The following is a 23,680-nucleotide window of genomic DNA, read 5'->3' on the forward strand; positions in this document are numbered from 1 at the left end:
GCCCTGGAAAGTTTGACGTTGGTGGAATGTGCTATCAAGCTGCACCAAACATGATGGATTTATAGGACAGGGGCAGCCAAACTGCGGATTGGGAGCCACACGTGGCTTTTTCACACATATTGTGTGGCTGTCGAAGCCCCCATTGTCCCATCAGCTGGTTTGGAGAAGGCATTTCTCTCTTTAAATCACTTCTCCAAGCCAGCCAGCAGCTGGGGAATGCACTTAAAGTTGCTTTCTTTCCACCTCTCCCCCCTTCCCCATCTATTTGCTTTCTTTACACCGTTTGGTCAATTTTTCCTTCCTTCCTTCCTTCCTTCCTTCCTTCCTTCCTTCCTTCCTTCCTTCCTTCCTTCCTTCCTTCCTTCCTTCCTTCCTTCCTTCCTCCTTCCCTCCCTCCCTGACTTCCTGCCTTCCTCCCTCCCTTCCTTCCTTTCTTTCTCCCTGACTTTCTTCCTTACTTCTTCCCTCCCTTCCTCCCTCCCTCCTTTCCTTCCTTCCTTCCTCCCTCCTTTCCTCCCTCCCTCTTTTCCTTCCTCCCTCCCTCCCTCCCTCCTTTCCTTCCTCCCTCCTTCCCTCCCTCCCTCCTTTCCTTCCTCCCTCCCTCCTTTCCTCCCTCCCTCCATCCTTTCCTTCCTCCCTCCCTCCTTCCCTCCCTCCCTCCTTTCCTCCCTCCCTCCCCCCTTTCCTTCCTCCCTCCTTCCTTCCCTCCCTCCTTCCCTTCCTCCCTCCCTCCTTCCCTCCCTCCTTCCCTCCCTCCTTTCCTTCCTCCCTCCCTCCTTTCCTTCCTCCCTCCCTCCTTTCCTCCCTCCCTCCTTGTGGTTCTCAAACATCTGACATTTATTCTATGTGGCTCCTTCCTTCCACCCTCCCTCCTTTCCTTCCTTCCTCCCTCCCTCCTTTCCTCCCTCCTTTCCTCCCTCCCTCCCTCCCTTCCTCCTTCCCTTCCTCCCTCCCTCCCTCCCTCCCTCCTTGTGGCTCTCAAACATCTGACATTTATTCTATGTGGCTCCTTCCTTCCTTTTGTCTTGTGGCTCTCAAACATTTATTCTATCTGGGTCTGACATTAAGCAAGTTTGGCCACCCCTGCCCTCGAGTCCACCTTCCAAAGCAGCCATTTCTCTCCTAGGGAACTGAAGTCTCCAGTCCGGAGACCAGTTGTAAATCCAGTAGCTCTCCAGCTCCAGCCTGGAGGATGGCAACCATAACACCTCAGGATGGCCATTATTGGCAGTGGGAGGCCTTGGGGATGCAGGAGGTCCATGCTGGAAATGTGCACCGTGAGCCAGACCTAGAAGCAACCAAATGGCCAGTGGAATTGTGGTAAAGGCAGCAGGATGTGTTTCTCTTTCCTGCCACTAGATGGCAAGATGGAGTGTTTTGCACTGGTTGAAGAGGCCAGTCTCTGTGGGAATTCCCCCGTCCAATGAGCTGCAATAGTCAATCATGGTAGTCAATCAGTAGTCAATCATTGAAAGCCAGTTTGAGGTAGTGGTCTCTTATCTGGGATAACTGGGTTTGATTCCCTGCTCCTCCACTTGCACCTGCTGGAATGGCCTTGGAGCAGCCATAGCTCTGGCAGAGCTTCTTCTTGAAAGGGCAGCTTCTGGGAGAGTTCTCTCAGCCCCACCCACCTCACAGGGTGTCTGTTGTGGGGAAGGAAGATAAAGGAGATTGTGAGCTTCTCTGAGATTCAGAATGGAGGGCAGGATACAAATCCAATATCATCATCATCATCATCCAATAAGGGATCAGTTACAACTGACAAACCAGCATATGTGCTCAGTGCTGCCACCCTCAGGTCTCCAGGAGGATTGCAGGAGCACTAGCAGTCCCCAGACCTCATCCTTTGTTGTATTATTCATTCCCTTCCTTCATCTATATACCTTGCTTATCTCCTCAGTACAACTTACATCCTTTTTCTCCTCACAACAACCTTGCAAACTGGGTAAGGCTGAGAGTAGGTGACCGGACCGAGGTTACCCAGCAAGCTTCCATGGCTGAGTGGGAATTTGAACCCAGGTCTCCAAAATCGTATTCCAACATTCTTCACAAGTAGCCATGAACTGCCTTACAATTCATGGAAGTTCGTGGCAGCTCTTCAGTTTGCAAACACTGCTTCGCGAACCAAGAACTGGCCAAAATTTGTGACGAACTTTTGTTTGTGAGCCAGTTACACAGTGGCCAAGAAAACCAGGTGCCATCAGGAGGTCCATCAGTGGGGCCAGGACACTAGAAGTCCTCACACTGTTGCCCCCGCCAAGCACCAAGAATACAGAGCATCACTTGTCCCAGACAGAAAGTTCCATCTATAACTTACGGCTAATAACCACTGATGGACCTCCGCTCCATATGTTTATCCAAACGTCTCTTAAAGCTGTCTATGCTTGTAGCTGCCACCACCTCCTGTGGCAGTGAATTCCACGTGCTAATCATCCTTTGGGTGAAGAAGGACTTCCTTTTATCCGTTCTAACCTGACTGCTCAGCAATTTCATTGAGTGAACATCTACTTTGCATGCAAAAGGTCCCAGGTTCAGTCCCCAGTATGTCCAGTTGAAAGGGTCAGGTAGGAGGTGACTTCAACCTGAGACCCTGGAGAGCCACTCTCAGTCTGTGTGGACAATACTGACCATGATGGATCTGATTCACTACAAAGCAGTTTTGTGTGTTCATGTATTGTGGAGGTCCTAGATCCGGTCTTCCTGCATCAAACAGAAGAAGTAGAAGAAGAAGAAGACTGCAGATTTATACCCCACCCTTCTCTCTGAATCAGAGTCTCAGAGTAGCTTACAATCTCCTTTATCTTCTTCCCTCACAACAGGCACCCTGTGAGGTGGGTGCGGCTGAGAGACCTCTCCCAGAAGCTGCCCTTTCAAGGACAACTCCTACGAGAGCTACGGCAGACCATTTCAGCAGCTGCAAGTGGAGGAGTGGGAAATCAAACCCGGTTCTCCCAGATAAGAGTTTGCACACATAACCGCTACACCAAACTACACCAAACAAGAGGTTCAGTAGCCCAACTCTATTCTCCCGTGATTCTCCAAAAACTGCACGGAGCTAAAAGTCCGGAAAACATCCTGGTACAGCTAAAAGGGGGGGGGGGGTGGTGGGGGGAAATGTACAAAAAAGTTTTGCAAAAATAGAACATGGGAAGACAATGTCCCTTTTGATACGCATTGCTTCCTTCCACCCCTCATTATGACTCGTTTGTGGATCAAACCGAGCTGTGATCTCCGGGGGACCTTTTCTAATGCAAATAGATGAGTAGGCATGTTCCGAATCTCTCTACCATCCTCAGGGTTTATGCTCGATATCGTTTCGCAAGCACACTTCAATAAAAAAAATCGTCCTGAAACTCCAGGCCAGATCAGAAGTGTTTTGACGGAGATGGAAATTAAACATTATTTTTAAAAGATTCGCACCGGCAGGCTCGGAAGAAAACCAGGCCATTTGTCAGAGCACTTTTTTTGCCGGGTCTTCGGGGTGGAAGGAAGCAATGTGTATAAAACAGTAGGACGCCATTGGCTTTGTTCTTATCGCCGCCTGCTAAATGAGGGCCATTCTTCATGGCCTCTTTGCCGTTACCCTGCGTGAGCCGGACTCCCAAATCATATCTTCTCACCCTTGCGGCTGGGAGTTAGACTGCGGTAATCAAGCACAGCCCCCCCAACGCAAACAACAGCCAAAGCATCAGCTTTCCCCTGCTGTTGCTGATCTCCTTCTCATTCAATGAAATTGCTGAGCAGTCGGGTTAGAACGGATAAAAGGACGTCCTTCTTCACCCAAAGGGTGATTAACACGTGGAATTCACTGCCACAGGAGGTGGTGGCGGCTACAGGCATAGCCAGCTTCAAGAGGGGATTGGATAAAAATATGGAGCAGAGGTCCATCAGTGGCTATTAGCCACAGCATTTTATTAGAACTGTCTGGGGACAGTGATGCTCTGTATTCTTGGTGCTTGGAGGGGGAGGGGCAAAGTGGAAGAGCTTCTAGCCCCAATTGTGAACCTTCTGATGGCACTTGGTTTTTTGTTTTGTTTTTTACCACTGTGTGACACAGAGTGTTGGACTGGATGGGCCATTGGCCTGATCCAACATGGTTTCTCTTATGGTTTTATGTGACACAGAGTGTTGGACTAGATGAGCCATTGGTCTGACCCAACATGGCTTCTCTTATGTTCTTCCATGACACAGAGTGTTGAACTGGATGGGCCATTGGCCTGATCCAACATGGTTTCTCTTATGTTCTTCTGTGACACAGAGTGTTGGACTGGATGGGCCATTGGCCTGATCCAACACGGCTTCTCTTATGTTCTTATGTGACACAGAATGTTGGACTAGATGGGCCATTGGCAAGACCCAACATGGCTTCTCTTACGTCCTTATGTGACACAGAGTGTTGGACTGGATAAGCCATTGGACTGATTCAACATGGCTTCTCTTATGGTTTTATGTGGCACAGAGTGTTGGACTGGATGGGCCATTGGCCTGATCCAACATGGCTTCTCTTATGGTTTTATGTGACACAGAGTGTTGAACTAGATGGGCTACTGGCCTGACCCAACATGGCTTCTCTTATGTTCCTCTCTGACACAGACTGTTGGACTGGATGGGCCACTGGCCTGATCCAACACAGCTTCTCTTATGTTCTTATGTGACACAGAGTGTTGGACTGGATGGGCCATTGGCCTGATCCAACATGGCTTCTCTTATGTTCTTATGTGACACAGAGTGTTGGACTGGATGGGCCATTGGCCTGATCCAACATGGCTTCTCTTATGTCCTTATGTGACACAGAGTGTTGGACTAGATGGGCCATTGGCCTGATCCAAAATGGCTTCTCTTATGTCCTTATGTGACACAGAGTGTTTGACTGGAGGGGCCATTGGCCTGATCCAAAATGGCTTCTCTTATGTCCTTATGTGACACAGAGTGCTGGACTGGATGGGCCATTGCCCTGATCCAACATGGCTTCTCTTATGTTCTTATGTTCTCATTGTTTAGTTTTTCTTGAGTCTTTGGAGCCAGCCATATAAGAAGTACAAAATCAAACGCTTCTGTGGTTGCCATCTCTGGGTTGGGAAATACTTGGAGATTTGAGGGGTGGAGCCTGGGGAGGGTGAGGATTGGAGATTGGGGAGGGGCCTCAGCAGGTTCAATTTCATAGAGTCTGCCCTCCAAAGCAGCCATTTTCTCCAAGGGAACCAATATCTGTTTTCTGGAGATCGGGTGCCATAGTAGGATCTGCTTTATACTCAGGGCTTTTTTTTTTAACAGGAACTCCTTTGCATATTAGGCCACACACCCCCAGATGTGGTCAATCCTCCTGAGAGCCAGTTTGGTGTAGTGGTGAAGTACGTGGACTCTTTTCTGGGAAAATCAGGTTTGATTCCCCACTCTTCCACTTGCAGCTGCTGGAATGGGTCAGCCATAGCTCTCACAGGGTTGCCATTGAAAGGGCAGCTTCTGTCAGAGCTCTCTCAGCCGCACTTACCTCACAGGGTGTCTGTTGTGTGTGTGTGGGGGGGGGAGAAGGTAAAGGAAATTGTGACTGCTCTGAGACTCTGAGATTCAGGATATAGGGCGGGATATAAATCCGATATCATCATCTTCTTCTGAGTCCATCAAGGTCCATCAAGGTCAGTCTTGTCTACTCAGACTGGCAGCTGCTCTCCAGGGTCTTAGGCAGAGGTCTTTCCCATCACCTCCTGCCTGGTCCTTTTGACTGGAGATGCCGGGGATTGAACCTGGGACCTTCTGCATGCCAGGCAGATGCTCTGCCACCGAGCCACAGCCCCACTTCATGGCTCTCCAGGGTCTCAGGTGGAGGTCTTTCCCATCACCTCCTGCCTGGTCCTTTTCACTGGAGATGCCGTGGATTGAACCTGGGACCTTGATAGAGCCAGTTTGGTATAGTGGTTAAGAGCGTGGACTCTGATCTGGGAGAACCAGGTTTGATTCCCCACTCCTCCACTCGCAGTTGCTGGTATGGCCATGGGTCAGCCATAGCTCTGGCAGAGGTTGTCCTTGAAAGGGCAGCTTCTGGGAGAGCTCTCTCAGCCCCACCCACCTCACAGGGTGTCTGTTGTGGGGGAGGAAGGGAAAGGAGATTGTGACCACTCTGAGAGAATTGTGGGGTATAAATCCAATTTCCTCCTCCCCCTCCTCCTCCTTCAAGATTTGTTCCGCCCTGAGACTCTCCAGTGCCTACTTGGAAGCTGGCAACCTTATTGCTGGGCTTACCCCTCCTGGCTGCATAGTTCCTTAGGGAGGGCTGAACAAGGACAACCTGTCCCAGTGCTTTATTGGTGACAGCCCCAATGTTTTGAAGATCAGGCCATCTCATCCCTGCTGCAGCTTTGTATGGTGTTCATGGTGGTAGCTGCTGGAATGGCCTTGGGTCAGCCACAGCTCTCGCAGAGGTGTGCTTGAAAGGGCAGTTTCTGGGAGAGTTCTCTCAGCCCCACCTACCTCACAGGGTGTCCATTGTGGGGGAGGAAGGTAGAGGAGATTGTAGGCTGTTCTGAGACTCTGAGATTCAGAGTGAAAGGAAAGGAAAGGTCCCCTGTGCAGGCACCAGTCGTTTCCGACTCTGGGGTGACGTTGCTTTCACAATGTTTTCATGGCAGACTTTTTACAGGGTGGTTTGCCCTTGCCTTCCCCAGTCATTTACACTCCCCCCCCCAGCAAGCTGTGGACTCATTTAACCGACCTCGGAAGGATGGAAGGCTGAGTCAACCTCGAGCCGGCGACCTGAAAACCCAGCTTCTGCCATGGATCGAACTCTGGTCGTGAGCAGAGTTTAGGACTGCTGTACTGCAGCTTTAACACTCTGCACCACGGGACTCTTTCAGAGTGAAAGGTGGGGTATATATCCAATTTCTTCTTCTTCTTCTTCTTCTTCTTCTTCTTCTTCTTCTTCTTCTTCTTCTTCTTCTTCCCAAGCAAAGAGGGGCGGAGCCTAGGAAGTGTGGGGGCTGGGGATGGGGAGGGACGTCAGCAGGTGCAATTTCATGGAGTCCACTTTCTAAGGCAGCCATTTTCTCCAAGGGAACTGACGTCTGTTGTTTGGAAATCGGGTGTAATAGTAGGATCTGCCTTACACTCAGGGCTTTTTTGGTAGCAGGAACTTCTTTGCCTATTAGGCCACACCCCCCTGATGTAGCCAATCCTCCCGGAGCTGACAGTAGGCCCCAAACTTTCTAGAAAAATTATAATGACAGTTGAGGCATTTAACCCACTCCACAAAATAGGAAAAGCGGGGTCCATGGATATTCAGAGGGTACCTGGGCAACGGATCAGCCAGTCGGTTTCGCCATCCCTTCTGTAAACCATCGTCGGGGGCAGTTACAAAGAGACAGACCTTGGGCTTTTGGTGGATAAAGGGGACCTGTGAAAAGGAAACAAACAGAGCAGAAGCCCTTTGATGCTCTCTTGTGATGTATAAATAGAGCTTCAAAGGATTTTTTTTAATATGCTGATTGTGTTGTCTAATGAAGAAAACCATTACCAGGAGAGCCATCTTCACCCTGGGCCCAGAAATACGTGGGAGGCGGGGGATAAACAATACCCCCTCTAAGCTGTAGAGTCTTGTGAGCAAAAATTCTACCTTGCGAGCTATTGGCATTAGGGTTGCCAAGTCTAACTCCGATAATATAAACAGAAGAACAGAAGAGAAGCCATGTTGGATCAGGCCAATGACCCATCCAGTCCAGCATTCTGTGTCACATAAGAACATAAGGGAAGCCATGTTGGATCAGGCCAATGGCCCATCCAGTTCAACACTCTGTGTCACAGAAGAACATAAGAGAAGCCATGTTGGATCAGGCCAGTGGCCCATCCAGTCCAACACTCTGTGTCACATAAGAACATAAGAGAAACCATGTTGGATCAGGCCAATGGCCCATCCAGTCCAACACTCTGTGTCACATAGTGGCCAAAAAAACCCAGATGCCATCAGGAGGTTCATCAGTGGGGCCAGGACACTAGAAGTCCTCCCACTGTTGCCCCTCCGAAGCACCAAGAATACAGAGCATCACCTGCCCACATATGACACAGGGAGCTTTTAGTTTTACAATTCCTCCAACAATCTGGACTTGAGACCCTAGAGATGCTACTCATCGTGACAGGGTTTAAATACCAAAGTGAATACATTTTTAAAAACTGGATACCAATGCTTTTAGCCTTAATGGAAGGGGAGTCCCAAATCATTTTCCAATCGCTTTTCTCTAGGCTTTGAGGTAGCATTAAATTCCAACGTTTAGTATACGAGGGTGGCTTTGAATGAAGAGAGTCAATTAAATAATTATATATTTTGAGAAAGCAAACCTTTCTTGCCATTGCCCTCCTCTTTAAGAAGGGCCTCAAGTGGCATCCATTTGTATCGGGAAAGAGTGGAGGTCCCAGGTTCAATCCCCGGCATCTCCAGTCAAAAGGACCAGGCAGGAGGTGATTTCCTTAGCTTTCTTCTCATTAAGGTCTTTGGTCAGGACCTCTTCAGTTTGAGGCTGTCCAAGCACTGGCTTTTTCAGCGTCTGCCCCAGGGGTTTTTTTTTGCAGCAGGAACTCCTTTGCATATTAGGCCACACACACCCTGATGTAGCCAATAATCCTGAAGCTTACAGGGCTCTTCTTACAGGGCCTATTGTAAGCTCTTGGAGGGTTGACTACATCAGGGGGTGATGTCTAATTTGCAAAAGAGTTCCTGCTACAAAAAATAATGCAAATATAATGCAAATAAATAATGCAAATATACATAGAATGGGATGAAAAGGAAGTCCTGCCCACTTAGGGATGGATGGAGACAGCAAGGGGAGGAGAGGCCCTGGTTTATAAATTCTGGTTAGACTCCAATTTCAGTTCCTTCACTAAATTCATAGCATAAGAACATAAGAGAAGCCATGTTGGATCAGGTCAATGGCCCATCCAGTCCAACACTCTGGGTCACATACGAACATAAGAGAAGCCATGTTGGGTCAGGCCAATGGCCCAACCAGTCCAACAATCTGTGTCACATAAGAACATAAGAGAAGCCATGTTGGGTCAGGCCAATGGCCCAACGAGTCCAACAATCTGTGTCACATAAGAACATAAGAGAAGCCATGTTGGGTCAGGCCAGTGGCCCATCCAGTCCAACAATCTGTGTCACAGAAGAACATAAGAGAAGCCATGTTGGGTCAGGCCAGTGGCCCATCCAGTCCAACACTCTGTGTCACACAGTGACCCAAAAAAACAGGCACCATCAGGAGGTCCACCAGTGGGGCTAGAAGCCTTCCCACTGTGCTCCCCTGCAAGCACCAAGAATACAGAGCATCCCTGCCCCAGACAGAGAGTTCCAACAATACCCTGTGGCTAAGAGCCACTGATGGACCTCTTTGCTTGTAGCCACCACCAACTCCTGAATTCCACGTGTTAATCACCCTTTGGGTGAAGAAGGACTTCCTTTCATCTGTTCTAACCCGACTGCTGAGCAATTTCACGGAATGCCCACGAGTTCTTGTATTGTGAGAAAGGGGAGAAAAGGACTTCTTTCTCTACCTTCTCTATCCCGTGCATAATCTATCCCATAGCAGGCATTCAGCGTCTTCTCCAGCCTCCGTTTTCTCCTTCCCTGCACGGCTCTCCTTTCCACTGCGTGCGCCACGGTGGAAAATTCGCTGCCCCTTTTGCCTCTGAACTCCTCTCCGTGTCGTCGGTTCAAAACTCGTCTTTGAAGAGTTGACAAGAGACACAGTTGGAATCAGGCCGGCTGCCAGGGAGAGACGTCAAGGTTGGCAGGAGGTGAAACTGCGGTGGGGAAAAGAGAAGAGATTTGTTTTTTTCGGTGTTAAGTCAAACGATTCCCGGGGATCCCTGTCCGTCAGTGATGGTTTGAGCCAGGGAATAGCCAGCCCCATCTGTCTAGAAGTCCACAGGAAGAAAAAAAAATGAATGGAGGTAAAACTGGAGAAGATGTGTGGACATCTGTATGGGAAACTGGGGGAGGGGGGGCAACAGTGGAGGTCTCTTACCGGTCAAAAATAAATTGTGGAAATCGCTTGTCACGCTGGAGCGTGCAAACAGGTTGCGTGCAAACTGTGTATGACCCCTACTGTGGAAATTACTTGGAAGGTGTTTGCTTTAAGCAAGCCTCAAGCTGCGCAGACAGCGCGCTAAGGGGGAAAAAATACCCCCCCCCAAATTCCTTACCTAGTATGTAAATGAATGTCATTTGCATATTTATATGCATTTATATGCATAATTTATTTCGGGTCTTCGGTTCAAGTTTCAAAAAGAGTTTGGAATCCGAGGGGAGGGCTGGTGGGGGGGAAGACGGGAGCAGAGGAAAGGAAAAAGAAAGCCGGAGAAGCCGACAGAAAGAATGAGATGGTGTTAGAACAGACGAAGAGCTGCTGAATCAGACCAGTGGTGCCTCCAGTCCAGCCAGCTGTCTCACACAGTGGCCAACCAGTTCCTCTGGAGAGCCAAGAACAGGGCAGAGAGGCCAAGGCCTTCATAAGAACATCAGAAGAGCCCTGCTGGATCAGACCAGTGAGGGTCCATTTAGTCCTACCTCCTCTCTCACGCAGTGGCCAACCAGTTCCTTCGGAGGGCCAACAACAAGGCAGAGAGGCCGAGGCCTTCATAAGAACATCAGAAGAGCCCTGCTGGATCAGACCAGTGAGGGTCCATTTAGTCCTACCTCCTCTCTCACGCAGTGGCCAACCAGTTCCTTCGGAGGGCCAACAACAAGGCAGAGAGGCCGAGGCCTTCATAAGAACATCAGAAGAGCCCTGCTGGATCAGACCAGTGAGGGTCCATCTAGTCCAGCCTTCTGTCTCACGCAGTGGCCAACCAGTTTCTTCGGAGGGCCAACAACAAGGCAGAGAGGCCGAGGCCTTCATAAGAACATCAGAAGAGCCCTGCTGGATCAGACCAGTGAGGGTCCATTTAGTCCTACCTCCTCTCTCACGCAGTGGCCAACCAGTTCCTTCGGAGGGCCAACAACAAGGCAGAGAGGCCGAGGCCTTCATAAGAACATCAGAAGAGCCCTGCTGGATCAGACCAGTGAGGGTCCATTTAGTCCTACCTCCTCTCTCACGCAGTGGCCAACCAGTTCCTTCGGAGGGCCAACAACAAGGCAGAGAGGCCGAGGCCTTCATAAGAACATCAGAAGAGCCCTGCTGGATCAGACCAGAGAGGGTCCATCTTGTCCAGCCTCCTGTCTCACACAGTGGCCAGCCATTTCCTCTGGAGGGCCAACAACACGACAGAGAGGTTAAGGCCTTCATCAGAACATCGGAAGAGCCCTATTGGACCAGGCCAATGGTCCTGTTTCAAACAGTGGCCAGCCAGTTCTTCTGGAGGCCAACAACAGGGCATAGAGGCTGAGGCCTTCCCCTCGTAAGAACATAAGAAGCGTCTTGTTTGAGACAGCATCCTGTCTCACACAATGGCCAATTATTTCCTCTGGGTAGCCAACAAGAGGGCGCAGAGGCTGAGGCCTTCCCCTGATGTTGCCTCCTGGTTCTGAGATGCAGAGGACTAGTACCTCTGAATGTGGAAGTTCCCTTCAGTCATCATAGCTAGTAGCCATTCATAGACTTCTCCTCCATGCAAGGTGAGGGGTTTTTTTGTAGCAGGGACTCCTTTGCCTATTAGTCCACACCTCCCTGATGTAGCCGATCCTCTTGTAGCTTACAGGGCTCTTAGTACAGGGCTTACTGTCAGCTCCAGGAGGATCGCCTACATCAGGGGTGTGTGGCCTAATAGGCAAAGGAGTTCCTGCTACCCCCTCCCAAAAAAGCCCTGCCTCCATGAATCTATCTAACCCCCTGTGACGGAACCGGCCCGATTCTGCCTTCAGACCCGGTCCCGTCAACTCCCTATTGAGTCGCCAACTCCTGGAGGGAGCTATTTCTCCTCCGGCCACTTGGGCTCGCTGCCACCACCTGCTCAGTCTAGGGGTTCAGATTGAGAGGAACAGGACTCCCAGACACCCCCCTTTATAGCTGTTTATTCCTACGGCCATCACGGCACCCACACTTTAATCACTCTCTACATAAAGAAGTTTTTCCTTTGTCAGGGGTGGAATTCTAGCAGGAGCTCCTTTGCATATTAGGCCACACACCCCTGATGTAGCCAATTCTCCAAGAACTTTTTAAAAAGAGCCCTGTAAGCTCTTGGAGGATTGGCTACATCAGGGTGTGTGTGGCCTAATATGCAAAGGAGCTCCTGCTAGAATTCCACCCAACATCAACTTCTTTAGATGTCTTCAAGATCTAGTCTTTTGGGAGAAGGAGAAAGTGTCAACTATCTCCACCCTGTGTGCAATTTTATAAATTTCCATTATGTTCCTCCCTTAGCTGTAGAAGAGATTGGATTTATATCCCGCCCTCCTCTCCAAAGAGTCTCAGAGCGGCTCACAATCGCCTTTATCTCCCTCCCCCACAACAGACACCCTGTGAGGTGGGTGGGGCTGAGAGGACTCTCACAGCAGCTGCCCTTTCAAGGACAACCTCTGCCAGAGCTCTGGCTGACCCAAGGCCATGCCAGCAGGTGCAAGTGGAGGAGTGGGGAGTCAAACCTGGTTCTCCCAGATAAGAGTCCACACACTTAACCACTACACCAAACTGGCTCTCTGTAGGGTTGCCAAGTCCAATTCAAGAAATATCTGTGGACTTTGACACCTCACTCACACCACCTCAAACCAACTTGGGAGACAGCATATCAACATTTTCAATAACTGCACCAGCTATAGCTGATGAGAGTCAGGGTTGGAAAGCCAGTTTGGTGCAGTGGTTAAGTGTGTGGACTCTTATCTGGAAGAACTGGGTTTGATTCTCCACTTGCAGCTGCTGGAATGGCCTTGGGTCAGCCATAGCTCTCTTATCTGGGAGAACCAGGTTTGATTCCTCACTCCTTCACTTGCAGCTGCTGGAATGGCCTTGGGTCAGCCAGAGATCTCTTATCTGGGAGAACCGGGTTTGATTCCCCATGCCTCCACTTGCACCTGCTGGAATGGCCTTGGGTCAGCCATAGCTCTAGCAGAGGTTGTCCTTGAAAGGGCAGCTTCTGTAAGAGCTCTCTCAGCCCCACCTACCTCACAGGGTGTCTGTTGTGGGGGAGGAAGGCAAAGGAGATTGTAAGCAGCTCTAAGACTCTGAGATTCAGAGTGAAGGGTGGGGTATAAATCCAATATCATCATCTTCTTCTTCTTCTTCCTTCTTCTTCTGGAAATTAGCAAAGGTTGTTTTAATTAATGTTTTTAATTGATCTTGTTTTATCATCATACGTTGTGAGCCATCCTGAGCCCTCTTGTTGGGGAGGACAGGATATAAATAAACTAAACTAAATTTCTTCAGAGTGGCGGACTCTAATCTGGAGAACCAGGTTTGAGTTCCCACTCCTCTGGGTGGCCTTGGGTCAGTCCCAGTTCTCTCAGAGCTGTTCTTTCAAGAGCAGTTCCCTCAGAGCTCTCTCAGCCCCACCTCCCTCACAGGGTATCTGTTGTGGGGAGGAGAAGGGAAGGCGATTGTAAGCCGTTCCAAGACTCCTTCAGGTAGAGAAAAATGGGGTATAAAAACCAACTCCTCTTCTTCTTCTTAGAATCATAGAGTTGGAAGGGACCTTCAGGGTCATGTAGTCCAACCCCCTGCACCATGCAGGAAACTCACAAACACCTCCCTCTAAATTCACAGGATCTTCATTGCTGTCAGATGGCCATCTAGCCTCTGTTGAAAAACCTCCAAGGAAGGAGAGTCCACCACCTCCCGAGGAACCCCCTGCACAATGCAGGAAGCTCACAAACACCTCCCCCTAAATTCACAGGATCTTCATTGCTGTCAGAGGGCCATCTAGCCTCTGTTGAAAAACCTCCAAGGAAGGAGAGCCCACCACCTCCCGAGGAACCCCCTGCACAATGCAGAAAACTCACAAACACCTCCCCCCTAAATTCACAGGATCTTCATTGCTGTCAGATGGCCATCTAGCCTCTGTTTCAAAACCTCCAAGGAAGGAGAGCCCACCACCTCCCGAGGAACCCCCTGCACAATGCAGGAAACTCACAAACACCTCCCCCTAAATTCACAAAATCCTCATTGCAGTCAGAGGGCCATCTAGCCTCTGTTGATAAACCTCCAAGGAAGGAGAGCCCACCACCTCCCGAGGAACCCCCTGCACAATGCAGGAAACTCACAAACAGATCCCCCTAAATTCACAGGATCTTCATCGCTGTCAGATGGCCATCTAGCCTCTGTGGAAAAACCTCCAAGGAAGGAGAGCCCACCACCTCCCGAGGAACCCCCTGCACAATGCAGGAAACTCACAAACCCTTCCCCCTAAATTCACAGGATCTTCATCGCTGTCAGACGGCCATCTAGCCTCTGTGGAAAAACCTCCAAGGAAGGAGAGCCCACCACCTCCCAAGGAACCCCCTGCACAATGCAGGAAACTCACAAACACCTTCCCCTCAATTCACAGGATCCTCATTGCTGTCAGATGGCCATCTAGCCTCCTCCTCTTCTTCTTCTTCTTCTTCTTCTTCTTCTTCTTCTTCTTCTTCTTCTTCTTCTTCTTCTTCTTCTTCAGATGTAACTAGTCAGATGAGGTCCACTCTTCTCTGACTATGGAGTAACCACATAACTTCGTACTCTCTCTCCATTTGCATCGTACAGGGAGGCCTGGCAGGAAGCGAAAGAGGAGTGCAGGACACTAATTCCCTTTGTTCGGCTCACAGCTATTTTTATTTTATTTTTTTTGTAATTGTGCCTTTTTATAGATTTAAGTGGCTTGATGGTACATTGTACACTATAGTATTATGCTGCAAGCTGCCTGGGTTCAGTTCTGAGAACGTGATACAATTAATTCCGTATAATTTTAGACAGGAGTCGAGTCCTTCACTTCAAACCTTGCAAATGGGGTCCAGCCTTCTCAGTCTGCTCCAAGCATTCGCCCCACTCCCCTACATTTCCAGGATTTTCTCTGCAAAACGCTCTTGACCTATGTTCCCTCTAAACTGCAGAGTCTTGGGAGCAAAAATTCCACTTTGTGAGCTACTGGCGTTAAAGTTGTGCGCTGCTGGCATTAACGTTGTGAGCTCCCACATCAATTAGTGTGCTCTGGGGTAATCCTTCTTGAGTTAAGACAAAAAATGTGTGAGCTGGAGGCTAAAAATCTGTGAGCTAGCTCACACTCACTCAGCTTAAAGGGAACACTGTTCTTAACGAAGATGTTCTCCATCGTTAAACCTGGTGTGGACCTTGATAGGTATGAAGGGTTCCCAGCCTCCAGGTGGGGCCAGGTGGTATCATAAAGCTGCCATTTTGGTGTAGTGGTTAAGTGCACAGACCCCTATCTGGGAGATCCGGCTTTGATTCCCCACTCCTCCACTTGCACCTGCTGGAATGGCCTTGGGTCAGCCATAGCTCTGGCAGAGGTTGTCCTTGAAAGGGCAGCTGCTGTGAGAGCTCTCTCAGCCCCACCCACCTCACAGGGTGTCTTTTGTGCGGGGGGAGGAAGATAAAGGAGATTGTAAGCCGCTCTGAGATTCAGAGTATAGGGCGGGATATAAATCCAATATTGTCTTCTTCTTCTAAGAGATCTATTCCAGTCTTCTGCGGATAAAGGCATTGAGAAACTTTTCTTCAGCTTATTCTAGAACAGGAAACAACCCATCCGTTCAAAAGTTTTGGGAATTGCACTTTTCTAGTGATATGATATTTTTTGAAGTGCACTAGATTTAAGATTTCGGGAGGTTCCATCCCTTTATTTCTTATGTTTCGGGCATTTGAATGAAATATTGGAATGTGGAATGTAAGATCTATGAATCAAGGTAAGCTAGATGTGGTCAAACAAGAGTTGGCAAGACTGAATATCGACATCTTGGGAATCAGTGAACTAAAATGGACGGGAATGGGTGAATTTAAGGATCACTACATCTATTATTGTGGCCAAGAGTCCCGTAGAAGAAATGATGTGGCCTTGTGAGAGCTGGACCATAAGGAAGGCCGAGCACAGAAGAATAAATGCTTTTGAGCTGTGGTGCTGGAGAAGACTCTTGAGAGCCCCTTGGACTGCAAGAAGATCCAGTCAGTCAGTCCTAAGGGAAGTCAACCCTGACTGTTCCCTGGAAGGTCAGATGCTGAAGTTGAAGCTCAAATACTTTGGCCACCAAAGAAGGGAGCACTCACTGGAGAAGAATCTTGAGAGTCCCTTGGACTGCAAGAAGATCCAACCAGTCAGTCCTAAGGGAAATCAACCCTGACTGTTCCCTGGAAGGTCAGATGCTGAAGCTGAAGCTCAAATACTTTGGCCACCAAATAAGAAGGGAGCACTCCCTGGAGAAGACCCTGATGCTGGGAAAGACAGAAGGCCAAATAAGAAGGGGATGGCAAAAAAGGAGATGGCTGGACAGCGTTACTGCTGTAACAAACACGAATGTGAGCAGACTTCAGAGGATGGTGGAAGACAGGAGGGCCTGGTGTGACTTTGTCCATAGGGTCGCAAAGAGTCAGACTCGACTGTGCGACTGAACACCAAAAATATATGGCTTGACAAGATTTTTGACCATATAAATATTATCAGTGTTGGTAAGTGCTATATACTTCATAGCTTTCCCACAGAGGCTTAGCCCTGATCTTTCCACCCCACCTTTCTTTGATCTTTCCACCTTTCGAGACTGGGATCCCTACGGCCCGGGATACCTTTCTGCACGAGTCTGCAAGGAACCGCTCCACTCCAGCACTCCAGGAAATGCTGGCAGTGAACACTGGGTTTAATGGTTTCATCTGTTTCTTCCCCGCCACTTTCCTTCTCCAGCAATAACTTACATGTAGCCCAGGTATCCCCAGAGAATATAGAGGCTGAGTTTAATTTAGAAGGTATATTGGCACACTAATAGGACTCTAAGAAGGGAATGAAGTGAATTCGATAGCTGCAGGGCTGTAATCAAGAGAGAGGCAAGATATTTCAGCCTGGACTGGCTCGTCAGGGTTTGAGCTACAGACGGGGCCCCGGAGTTTTGTTTTTATCTTGCCGCAGGCTCGGGGAACTACAAGCTTGTCTCATTTGGCCATCTTCCCATTCCCTTTCTAGGGGCACCATCGGCTTGTGGTAATCTGAATGGCTCTCCCCCATCAGAATTAAGGTTGCCACTAGGGAAGGGCGTGAACCAAATAACGAACCAAAATTTGCCACGAGCAGATCATATCCAACATTCAAACTCAGGCAATGGTAACGCGAAATTCACAGAGAAATGGTTTCTTTTTATTGAGTTCGTTACAGCAAATGACATTCAACCACACAAACCAGAATACCTTGATCTTCTCTATTTATACGTTTTTAATATTTTCCTTCAGTTGTGTTTTTTTCCATTTCTTTTCTATTTACTAACGCTTTTTATTTCTCTCTTTTTCTACCTTCCTTTACTTTTACTGTGCTAGTCGTGGATCGCACCTAATTATAATTACCAGATAGTAAATTTTGGAATAACCTGCACTAGTTTGCATAGAGAATATTTAGGCAGTTAAGAATTCATAGCAATGCACAATTAACAGCTAATTGATAATATGGGTTCAATTAGATTAACTATGTTTTGATAAAGGAATTATTGTCCTATTCTTAATTTTGTTTTCTTCTTGACCTCTCTCCTTGGTCTACTTATCTAGATACATCTTTATAACTTAAAATCCTTACTCGATATTTTATTGTATGCACGTAAGTATTTATGCTTGTTTACAACCTGATTCAATAAGTTTAATTAATTGTATATGAATATTAATATTGATATTAACTTGCATGTTTTTTTAAAAAAAATCAATTAAAAATATAAAGAGAACCTCCCACGAAACTCCCAGGCGGCTTTGGAAGGTTTGTGTGGTTTGGCCCCAGAACTGGTGGTGGGACTCTGAGAAGGCATTTAAGGAGACCACAAGGATGCCTTTAAATGGCTTTTACAAGCAAAACCACATCACGAACCTCGAGGCAGTTTGTTAAATGAAAAGATTAACGGAGGTTCATGAGACCCTACGGACCTTCATAAACCCCCATTCTCCCAGTCCGTGCCCACTCCTAGTTGCCACTTTTCGCCCTGGCAAATTATTTATTTATTTATTCGACTTGTACTCAGGCATCCCCGCCGAAGCAGGCTCGAGGCGGCACGTATTGGGGAGGTCATAAGACCAATATTAATAGACAAAAGATAAAAATGCAAGTACATCATAAATAAAAACATAAAAACCAATATGATGTCAACAGTGTGACACGGTGTCTAAAAAGGCAAATGCAATTTTGGGCTGTATCCACAGAAGTCTAGTGTCCAGGTCACGTGATGTGATGGTATCACTTTACTCTGCTCTGGTAAGACCTCATCTGGAGTATTGTGTTCAGTTTGGGGCATCACATTTTAAGAAGGATATAGACAAGCTAGAACGGGTCCAGAGGAAGGCGACGGAGATGGTGAGGGGTCTGGAGACCAAGTCCTATGAAGAAAGGTTGAAGGAGTTGGGGATGTTTAGCCTGGAGAGGAGGCGGCTGAGAGGTGATAGGATCACCATCTTCAAGGACTTGAAGGGCTGTCATCTAGAGGATGGTGTGGAATTGCTTTCTGTGGCCCCGGAAGGTAGGACCAGAACCAATGGGTTGAAATTAAATCAGAAGAGTTTCTGGTTCAACATTAGGAAGAACTTCCTGACAGTTAGAGCGGTTCCTCAGTGGAACAGGCTTCCTTGGGAGGTGGTGGGCTCTCCTTCCTTGGAGGTTTTTAAACAGAGGCTAGATGGCCACCTGACAGCAATGAAGATCCTGTGAATTTAGGGGGAGGTGTTTGTGAGTTTCCTGCATTGTGCAGGGGGTTGAACTAGATGACCCTAGAGGTCCCTTCCAACTCTATGATTCTATGAATTACATAAAACTATGATAGGTGCTATTTGATCTTGCATTAAAATATATTGATGTATTGAGGATGGCGGATACTACCAACTACATCGGTGTTAAAATTTTATGTCCTATTAGAAAAAGATCCCCAGTCACAATATGATATTCGAGGTGGGCCAAGTGGATTAATTTCTGCTTTCTGTTGTGGACTCTCCCGCCATATATTTATTTTATTTTTAAATTTTATTTTATTAGATTTAGGGGTGGAATTCTCGCAGGAGCTCCTTTGCATATTAGGCCACGCCCCCTGATGTAACCAATCCTCTAAGCAATTACCCTCCCAGCAATTAACACAGAACAATGGTCACATTTAACAGCCGGTTTTCTTATCACTACCCTTCCAGGAAGCCCCACCAAACAATGGGCACATCCACAAACCTATTGCCTTTTCACCACACCACCTCCAGCCTAGAAATAGCAGCTCTCCAGCAGCCCTGGCCTCACTCAATGCTCAGCAGCCAAGAAAGTCAAAGCGCCTGCTCCGGCTGCAACGCCACTGAGGATGTTCTCCGCAGCCGAGAACGAAACGTCTGGAAGGAAAACTTTCTCCAGTAGAACACAGCACTTGAGCCCGAAAGATTCTACAATCCCTAATTCTCTAAGAGTTTACAAGGCTCATTTTTGTAATCTCTTGGAGGAGTGGCTGCATCAGGGGTGTGTGGCCTAATATGCAAAGGAGCGCCTGCTAGAATTCCACCCCTGATCATAGCGATCAGTAAATGTGGCAATGATGGCCACAGGTACAGACAGGGGATTAGACAAGATTTGTGGGAGATTAGTTCTAGCAGTGGCTGCTAGCCACGGTGACTAAAGGGAACCTCCACATTCAGAGGCAGTGAACCTCTGAATCAGAGTGCCAGCATCCCTGGAGAGAAATTAAAAACAAACCCAAAAAAAGGCCGGATTGATCAACGTGAAGTTCTGAACACAGAGTTTCTGGCAATTGCTTGAGCTACCCTTGTCACTTCCCGATACCTCTAGGAATCACGAGGAACTCTATGATCTGAACTTTCCATAAGAAGAAGAGAGCTTGGATTTATACTCCACCCTTCGCTGAGCGATGGAGTCTCAGAGTGGCTTCCAAATCTCCTTTCCCTTCCCCTCTCCACAACAGGCACCCTGTAAGGTAGGTGGAGCTAAGAGAGCTCTCCCAGAAGCTGCCCTTGAGCAGAACAGCCTTGAGAGAGCTTGTGGCTGGCCCAAGGTCACATCATCAGGTGTATGTGGGGGAGTGGGGGAAAAAACTTGGATCTCCGAGATAAGATTCCATGCACCTTACCATAAGAAGATGGGGTCTTATTTTACTTGTTGCTTTTTCTTCCCTGGATGATTATGTATTTACCTAGCTGTTATACCTCCTTTCCTGCAATACTGTACTCTCCTCCTACCTTTTATCCCCTCAAAAAAACTGGGAAGCCAGTTTGGTGTCATGGTTAAGTGCGCGGACTCTTATCTGGAAGAACTGGGTTTGATTCCCCACTCCTCCACTTGCAGCTGCTGGAATGGCCTTGGGTCAGCCATAGCTCTCTCATCTGGGAGAACCGGGTTGGATTCCCCACTCCTCCACTTGCAGCTGCTGGAATGGCCTTGAGTCAGCCATAGCTCTCTTATCTGGGAGAACTGGGTTGGATTCCCCACTCCTCCACTTGCAGCTGCTGGAATGGCCTTGGGTCAGCCAGAGCTCTCTTATCTGGGAGAACCGGGTTGGATTCCCCACTCCTCCACTTGCACCTGCTGGAATGGCCTTGGGGCAGCCATAGCTCTTTTATCTGGGAGAACTGGGTCTGATTCCCCCCTCCTCCATTTGCAGCTGCTGGAATGGCCTTGGGTCAGCCATAACTCTTGTGGGAGTTGTCCTTGAAACAGCAGCTGCTGTAAGAACTCTCTCAGCCCCACCAACCCTACAGAGTGTCTTTTGTGTGGCAGGTGGGGAGCTAAAGGAGATTGTGACCGCTCTGAGACTCTGAGATTCAGAGTGTAGGACGGGATATAAATCCAATTTCATCTTCTTCTTCTTCTTCAACAAACACTCTGTAATGAGGCTGAGAGTGACTGGCCCGGGTTCACCCAGCAAGTTTCCATGGCTGAGCAGGGATTTGAACCTGGGTCTTCCAAATTTTAGTCCAGCACTATGTAAGTTTCATTATATCTGCTTCTTCCCTTTCAGTGCTCAGCCTTCCCCAGGGCTTTTTTTTTTTTGGGCAGAAGCACACTGGAGCAGAGCTCTGTCTGGGACTCTGGCTGGCCTGCTGGGGAAGGCAAGGGAAGGCATCTTTAAATGCCTCCCTGATGGTTTAGGGGAGGGATGGTGGCTCAGTGGTAGAGCATCTGCTTTTGAAGCAGAAGGTCCCAGGTTCAATCCCTGGCATCTCCAAAAATGGGTCCAGGCAAATAGGTGTGAAAAACCTCAGCTTGAGACCCTGGAGAGCCGCTGCCAGTCTGAGAAGACAATACTGACTTTGATGGACCGAGGGTCCGATTCAGTATAAGGCAGCTTCATATGTTCATATGTTTCAGCCCTGGGACAGCACAGGGGGGTGCCTGCTGGGCTTTTTCTACGAAAAAAGCCCTTCCCTTCCCAGTAAAGATAGTTAAAATGGTCATTTTTATGATGACTGATAAATGACGCGAGGGTAGTTTTGTGGCGCATTAAGGAAAATGCTGGATCACAATCAAGTGGTTAATATGATAATTTAGTGCAAAGACCAACACCTATTAAGAGGTGCTCATTAAGCCAGACGCTTCTTGTTTCTAATGATGCAAACACTCGCGCTAATGAGACTCACCTTCGATTTCAAAGATGCTCAGACATCCAGCGCTCTCTGCATCTGCAGCAGCAGCGCACATGATTTCTTACTACAATGTGAGCACTCAAACCAAGGTTGCCAATTCAAGCCCTGGAGATTACTGGAGATTTCTGGGATAGATACAGATGGGTAGCCATGTTGGTCTGAAGCAATAGAAGAAGACAGCTGGAGTCCAGTGGCACCTTCAAGACCGACGAAAGTGGAATCCTGAGCAGGGGCTTTTTGTTGTAGCAGGAACTCCTTTGCATATTAGGCCACAACTCCCTGATGTAGCCAATCCTGCTAGAGCTTACAGGGCTCTTAGTCCAGAGCCTACTGTAAGCTCCTGGAGGATTGGATACATCAGGGGGTGTGGCCTAATAGGCAAAGGAGGTCCTGCTAGAATTCCTTACAGGGCTCTTCATACAGGGCCTTCTGAGAGCTCCAGGAGGACTGGCTACATCAGGGGTGTGTGGCCTAATAGGCAAAGGAGGTCCTGCTAGAATTCCTTATAGGGCTCTTCATACAGGGCCTGCTGGAAGCTCCAGGAGGATTGGCTGCATCAGGGGTGTGTGTGGCCTAATAGGCAAAGGAGGTCCTGCAAGAATTCCTTACAGGGCTCTTCGTACAGGGCCTGCTGTAAACTCCAGGAGGATTGGCTACATCAGGGGTGTGTGGCCTAATAGGCAAAGGAGGTCCTGCAAGAATTCCTTACAGAGCTCTTCGTACAGGGCCTGCTGTAAGCTCTTGGAGGATTGGCTACATCAGGGGGTGTGGCCTAATAGGCAAAGGAGGTCCTGCTAGAATTCCCTACAGGGCTCTTCGTACAGGGCCTGCTGTGAGCTCCTGGAGGATTGGCTACAGCAGGGGGTGTGGTCTAATATGCAAAGGAGTCCTGCTAGAATTCCTTACAGGGCTCTTCGTACAGGGCCTGCTGTAAGCTCCAGGAGGATTGGCTGCATCAGGGGGGTGTGGCCTAATAGGCAAAGGAGGTCCTGCTAGAATTCCTTACAGGGCTCTTCGTACAGGGCCTGCTGTAAGCTCCTGGAGGATTGGCTACATCAGGGGGTGTGGCCTAATAGGCAAAGGAGATCCTGCTAGAATTCCTTACAGGGCTCTTAGTGCAGGGCCTACTGTAAGCGCCTGGAGGATTGGGTACATCGGGGGTGTGGCCTAAAATGCAAAGGAGTTCCTGCTACAAAAAAGCCCTGTGGTGGGGTTTCCAGCCCTTTTTACCCTATGGTTATATTTGGAATTCTGACACAATGCTGCCATGCAAGATGGCTGCCATGGGAGGAAGGGCCGTCCACAAAATGGCTACCGTAGCTTACCTGCAGTCACACCACGAATATCCAAGAACACAGGACATACCCAATTGGAGAAATCTAACGGACCAACCTATCACTGTGTCATACAAAGATTTCAGAACCTGGGAAAGCTAAACCTAAGACTGCCAACTTCGCGGTAGTGAAAAACATAGGAGGCTGTGAAAAACTGCGGTGCAGACAGTAATTACAGCTAGTGTAACACAGCTCAATATAAGAATTACACACTCTCCACAATATTATATCCGTGCTTAATCACCCTCTACACTATATTTAGTATTTATAGCAACAGTGCTTAAAGGGAAAGTACCACAGTCAACTTTTTAACAGCAATAGTTTTGAAGAAAACATGCAACGTTTGCCAGATTTAAACAGCAATTACTCCTGTGTGCAACATACACAGTTTGCAGCATACACAACCAACAAAGACAACAGCCCTTGAATTAAGCCTAGGCTTGTAAGAATGAATCAAAACTGTTTTTCTGTTGATTGTTCATGCATATGGATTCAATAACGTGGTAACACGCTTCCTAGGTTTTCTTATCTTCACGTGTTTCGATCATCTTCCTCTTTGACTACGTGATTATGCCTCTGGAACCAAGACTCATAGCATTATAAGGAAATCAGTTCCAACATTTACACAGGCGAAATGGTTCTCCT

At 48.3% G+C, this 23,680-nt stretch overlaps 1 non-coding gene across 1 annotated transcript; it reads left to right on the forward strand.

The window, feature by feature from the left end:
* Positions 1 to 21,208: 21,208 nt before the first annotated feature.
* Positions 21,209 to 21,283, forward strand: TRNAQ-UUG (transfer RNA glutamine (anticodon UUG)). The gene has a single exon. It is a non-coding gene; the product is annotated as a tRNA-Gln (tRNA).
* The last annotated feature ends 2,397 nt before the right edge of the window (positions 21,284 to 23,680 follow it).

The sequence above is a fragment of the Heteronotia binoei genome, chromosome 8 (genome assembly GCF_032191835.1).
Source record: "Heteronotia binoei isolate CCM8104 ecotype False Entrance Well chromosome 8, APGP_CSIRO_Hbin_v1, whole genome shotgun sequence".
Taxonomy (NCBI): Eukaryota; Metazoa; Chordata; class Lepidosauria; order Squamata; family Gekkonidae; genus Heteronotia; species Heteronotia binoei.